Source organism: Ornithorhynchus anatinus, chromosome 5, assembly GCF_004115215.2.
Source record: "Ornithorhynchus anatinus isolate Pmale09 chromosome 5, mOrnAna1.pri.v4, whole genome shotgun sequence".
Classification (NCBI taxonomy): Eukaryota; Metazoa; Chordata; class Mammalia; order Monotremata; family Ornithorhynchidae; genus Ornithorhynchus; species Ornithorhynchus anatinus.
In genome coordinates this window covers 94,154,357-94,160,414 of record NC_041732.1, presented here as the reverse complement: position 1 = coordinate 94,160,414, position 6,058 = coordinate 94,154,357, and the positions used below count along the sequence as shown (strand labels likewise).

At 45.9% G+C, this 6,058-nt stretch overlaps 1 non-coding gene across 1 annotated transcript; it reads left to right on the top strand.

Moving 5' to 3' along the window:
* The first annotated feature begins 465 nt into the window (after positions 1-465).
* LOC114812585 lies at positions 466-603 on the top strand. The gene has a single exon (XR_003760236.1). It is a non-coding gene; the product is annotated as a small nucleolar RNA SNORA7 (small nucleolar RNA).
* Positions 604-6,058: the final 5,455 nt, after the last annotated feature.

Genomic DNA, 6,058 nt, shown 5'->3' with positions numbered 1-6,058 from the left:
CAAGAATTCCTGTTTTGGTCTGATACCCAGCCATACCACCACACTTTTCTCTGTATTTCAAGAAATTGCTTAATGCACAGTGCAGCCAACCTAAATTTGTGGTTTTATTTAGTGGGTATATTTGGCCACAAGAAACAGCATTCCTGCTGGGAACTCTGGGTTCACGGTCACTCTTTGGAGAATATAGTTCGATCATGGATCCACGCTGTCGTTCCAGAAAATTACAGTAGAAGAGATGTCCTTTCTTTCAGTTCTCCAGTTCTGCCTCATATGGGACTTTCTCTGGGGCCCAGTGTGGAAAAATGTAGTGTCATTTCTCCCTAGACACCCGGTGGAGACTAAGCAGGGGGTCAGGTCGATGATCAACACTGTGGGTCCTGTCCCCCTGCCAGGCAAAAATTCCCACACTTGAGACAGGGAGAAGAGTAATCGTGATGAGATTATTGGGAACGGTCGATGTTCATTCCCCTCTCAGGGTTGCACCTGAAGAGTTTCCAGAATTCTACCAGACTCGACTACAGGAGGGAGAGTCAAGCAGAGGCCTACCTAGTCCATCCCTAGCTTGGGCAGTGGCTAGCGAGTGGAAGGCAATCTGCTACAAGTCAAAACTCTCCTGTGCTGGGCAGCAGTGACATGGGAGAGAGTCGAGGACGGAGACTCAAGTTTACTGAGCAGAAGGAGGCAATGGTCAACCACTTCTGTATTTTTACCAAGAAAATTTTTCGGACTACCAGAATGATTTCAGATGGAGATGCGGCCATCTGGGAGAGACGTGTCCATGGCGTCACTATGGTTCGGAGACGACACAACGGCATAAGACCAGGCAGTGTTCATGCTTGTTTTTTTGGTTTTTTTTTCATCAACCCACCGAAAACATTTCTGAAAGTCAGAAAGCCAGGGGTAAGTCACGCAAATGGAAATAAAATCTTCCTGAGAGTTGCAGGGGTACAATTGGAAGACTATTTTCTCTAAATTCTCCCATTGGATTGTAAACTCCTAGAGGGCGAGGTCTGCACTGTCTACTTTTATGATTTCTTTCCAAGTGGCTGTACTTGGTTGTACCCAGTAGGTGCTCATTCAATTTTCAGGTGAAGATGATGATGATTAGAAGGGGACTGACAAGTTGGAAACATAACCAGGAAACAGAGTAAAGCACAGAAAGGCAGTTGGAAATGGTGGACAAAAAGATCAAGCCTGCACCAGGAATTTATCCAGATATTTCGGGCTTCGATTTTTACGGTGTCTTACCGAAATGTATTTTTAGGGCTTGATTTGTGTGAGTAACATGTTGGAGGAGCTGTGCTATTTGAGAGGAAAACCAAACTGTAAATTTGAGATGGGAAAGAACAAATTTGAGATGGGAATTTAGAAGAACAGCCGTAAAAGATCAGGGGTCATAATGGATCACATATGGACTCTGGATTACTAATATAGTTAGACTGTTAAAAAGACAAGAAACATACTGGGACACATAAACAACTTGATCAAAAAGTAGGACCTTGGAGAATAAGAGCCCTCTGTGGGACAGGGACTGTATCTAACCCGATTATCTTGAATGTACCCCCACACTCAGTACTTGGCACAGAGTAAGCGCTGAACAAACACTACAATTATTATTATTATAACAGAGACGAGAATGGGATGCTGAGTAATTGTCTTCAAATATATATAGTCTGTGGTCTAGCGGACAGCGGTCAATCGTTCTCAGCGTTTGTTGCCGCAGGAATGTTAAACTGCAGCGTGAGGGATGCAGGGAAGTTACAGGAGATCAGTCTAGGCAAAGAAAATGGGGAAATGCAGGGATGAGGATTGTGGCTCAAGGTTGTTGTAGAATCTCCTTTTCTGGGGTCTGTGGGTCCAGGGAGCTTTAAAGATAGGACAGTCTCTTCTGTGGGGTGGATTTAGGCAAGATCTGGGCTGAAGTAGGAGGGATGGAGTCCATAATGCCACATAGCATAAGATACCATGATTCTGAGTTATCAACACCTATTCATTCAATAGTATTCATTTGATAGTATTTATTGAGCGCTTCCTATGTGCAGAGCACTGTACTCAGCGCTTGGAATGTACAAATCGGCAACAGATAGAGACAGTCCCTGCCCTTTGACGGGCGCACAGTCTAATCGGGGGAGACGAGACAGACAAGAACAGTGGCGATAAATAGAGTCAAGGGGAAGAACATCTCATTAAAACAATAGAAAAATATGGAACGCTTCACGAATTTGCGTGTCATCCTTGCAGAGCCGAATAAAACAAAGAAGGATGAAAAGAACAAAAGATAAAATGAGCGAGTCACAAGTGTATTTTTACAAGTCAGATTGGTGAGATTTCACTGACCTCTTGGATCTGGGATGGTCCTATTTTCCTGACAGGAAAACTTCCAAACTATTGCTCCTTCCCCTCAACTTCCTCCCTCTCGTTGGCATGATTATGTGCATTTTGCATGACTTTTCAAGACTCTGTCCATCTAACAAGCTCTAGCGGTGTCTGGTGAGTTTTGAATGGGATGTTCTCCCGCATATATAATAATAATAATAATAATTATGGTATTTCTTAAGCACGTACTGTGTGCCAGCACTGATCTAAGTGCTGGGGTAGATACAAGTTAATCAAACTGTCCCACGTGGGCTCACAGTCTTAATCCCTATTTTACAGATGAGGTAACTGAGGCACAGAGAAGTTAAATGACTTGTCCAAGGTCAATATATAAGAAGGAGCAGCCCGTTTAGAAATTCTAACTGCGGTACTATGTTCTCTGAAGAGCAGGGTTCACTGGAGAACTATTCTATCAAAATGTGAACATGCAAAACAGCTTTCATGTTACAGGAAGTGTTCATTTTGATTCTCAGGGAAATGTTCTGCCCCCCACCCCTGTAGTGATTTCCAGGGTATGGAACACATTCGATTCCATTTTCCGATCAGCCGGGAGGACAGACTTGGCTTGGCTCTCCTCCAGGAAGGAGGTACTTGTAGGGCCGACTCTACATTGTTATTTGATTAAGGGTTTAGCATGCGAGCCTAGGTGAGCCTTTTTCTGGCTTTCTCCAGAATGGGTTTCCTACGATGTGATGTATTCGCCAAAGAATGATTCCACCGAAGCTGTTGCAAAGCTTTGCTCCGAATGGAAATTTGACTTGTGGTTTATTTTCCTGCCCCGGGCTAATCCGGCTTTTCCAGAAACTAGTATCATTGGGTATTGAAATCATCCTCTCATCCTGGTTTTGTGACCTCAGGTTACTTTCGTGCTCTCTGGACTTAAATTCTGTGCTATCCCAGGGCCTTGCTTGGAAGAGGCCTCTCTTCAACCGTTCAGTGGAGGAGGGGAGAAAGTTGGCATGGTAGCTGTTGGCCTGGGATTCTCCGTGCCGGATCGCTTCCTTCTTAACTCGGCTTTCTCTGCCCAGTCATTTAAAGTAAGCCGTGTGGCCGCGTTGGCCCACAGAAAGCTCTAAATGGCATCGGGGACTTAGGGGAACTGAGGGGATGATCTTTAGGGACTGTGGCCATGAGATGGTAGGGGCCATGGAGGGGGCCTTAGGGTCACCGAGGTGACCGGCCCCTGTGGTCGAAGGTCCCGTGCTGGAGTCCTACAGAGGTAACGTGAATCTCAGAAGGTCCGACTACATTTAGGCTATGTCATAGAAGTTTGCAACGTTTATCTGTGAACCAGGAGAGCAGGGTACAGGTTTTGGAAAACAAAACAAAACAATCCTCTGCAGGGGTTGGAATCAGGGGTTGTTGTTTTTTTAAAGTTTTTTGTTTTAATTTGGACAGATTTCATTTGGTTATGTGGAGAATTGCCTCCATCTGTCCCAGAGCTGCCCATCCTCTCTTCCTCTTCCCTGGACCCCAATCCACCGGACACACACACACACACACAAACAGGAATCTAGATGAAATAAATCCAATTCTCTTCCCTTGAAGCTACCTGCGGCTTCTTTCTCCTGTACGGTGTCATCTGAAAATATGGCCGAAGAATCCTTTCAAAGGCAAAGTGACTTTTTAAGGACATTTCCACATGGACTCTGTAGTCAGGCCTAGGACGTCACCATTTTAATTTGGAACTGTCAGCACCCAGCAGGGACCTAAAGTTCTTGCTAGGTTTCTCTCTCTCTGAAGTCTTTCTCTTACACCATTTTCTTTGTGCCACCCTGACGCTTCTCTTTAGTTGTGGGGGCCAGGAAGACAACACAAGGGATCAATAAGTGGGCAAAGAGGTTCTGAATTGCATTTCCAAGAATTGGAAGCATCAAAGGGAAGAGAGTTCGGGGAATTAGCAGGCCCGGAGTGGTTGCCTCACTGGGATAATGGCTCCTTGTCCATGGGCTCAGTTGTTATTGATCTCTCTCTCTCTTCACTCTGCTCCCTGTTTTTCCCCTGTCATTCCCACCCCTTCCTTGTTTTCCCATGAAACTCCAGGGCAGGGATCCATGGAAAGGCAGCAAGACAAGGTAACACTGTGGGTCACCGGGCCTCAATCTGAGCACACCCAGGGGTGAGAATGTGTGTGAAGTCAGGCCAAGATTGGGCCTTGGAAGGGAGCCAGTGGTAGGGAGAAGGAGTGTAAGCTGGACAGGGGAGGGCTCTGCCATAGACTACGCTAAATGCTTTCTCCCTAAACAAGCCAGGGAGCAGGGAGGGGAATCTGAGAGCATGTTCTCAGAATTAAACACACAGAATTGCAGCAGTGATAATGCTTCATTCTTCCCTGAAGGGTCAGGTCTTCAAAGACTTCTTAACAAGCAGCGATGCGTCCATCTGACATACAGAGAGGTGCGGGTGCCACTGCCTGACACAGACTCTCTCTTAGCGTTAATGTGCCGGAGTTGGGAATCCTCAGTATTTCCCAAGCCAATCGCATTTTTGTGGATCTCCATTTCCACCCTCCAAGGATCAGACGGTTATTTCTTCTCTGACCGGAACGCCGTTCTAAACCTTGGGTGAACCAGAGGTTATAATTTTTTTCTACAATATTTTTTTCTCCCCAAGCCGTTCTTTAAAGTGAGGTTTTTCTCTGAGGGGAGTTTGCCCAAGTGCTCTCAGCTCTTGAACCTCTCCCCACCACCACAAAAAAAAAATATATTAAGAAAAAAATGAAAGCCACCATTTTCCAGCTGATGTGCCTGTTCAAAGGCTGGGTCTAGCAGACTGGGAAGGGCAGTGTATACTGAAGGTGTCTTGAAATCTGTAAACATAGGATTAGTGATTTCCTTTTTTTTTAAATGCACTTAATCAAACTAGGCTTTGAATGGAACACTGACAGGCTTGTGGTAAACACAACTCCCTGTTCTTCCTTTTCTGAAGAACACGCATTCTGTCTTGCTGCCCCAGAAAATGTCTGTCATTGCAAAAATCAAGGTTGCATCTTCCCCTTCCCATTTCCCCCATAGTTGTAGAATTCCTTGTTGGCTTGTTTATTGGACCCCTGGTCTGACCTTCCCCCGCCCACTCAAGCTGAGTCTCAGGAAGGAGACCCCACCCAAAAGGGCGGTTCAGGTGTCTGACCTCATTTTTATTATTATTATTGATGACAATAATAATAGTACTTGTTAAACACTTACTATGTGTCAAGCACAGTTCTAAGCGCTGGGGTAGATACAAGCTAATCAGGTTGGATACAGTCCTGTCCCACTTGGAGCTCACAGTCTTAATCCCCATGTTACAGATGAGGTAACTGAGGCACAGAGAAGTGAAGTGTCGTGCCCGAGGTCCCACAGCAGACAAGTGGTGGAGCCGCCAGGATTAGAACCCAGGTCCTTCTGACTCCCAGGCCCTTTATCCACTAGGCCATGTTGCTTCCCTTTTAAGGGGTGGAGCCTCACACCCCTGCAGTTTCATCCATTCACACCCATATGCTGAGACTTGGATTCTCAGTTGGAGAAGCAGGGTGGCTTAGTGGAAGGAGCACAGGTTTGGGAGTCAGAGGTCGTGGGTGATAATCCCAGCTCCGCCACTTGTCAGCTGGGTGACTTTGGGCAAATCACTTAATTTCTCTGTGCCTCAGTTACCTCATCTGTAAAATGGGGATTAAGACTGTGAGCCCCACAAGGAACAGCCT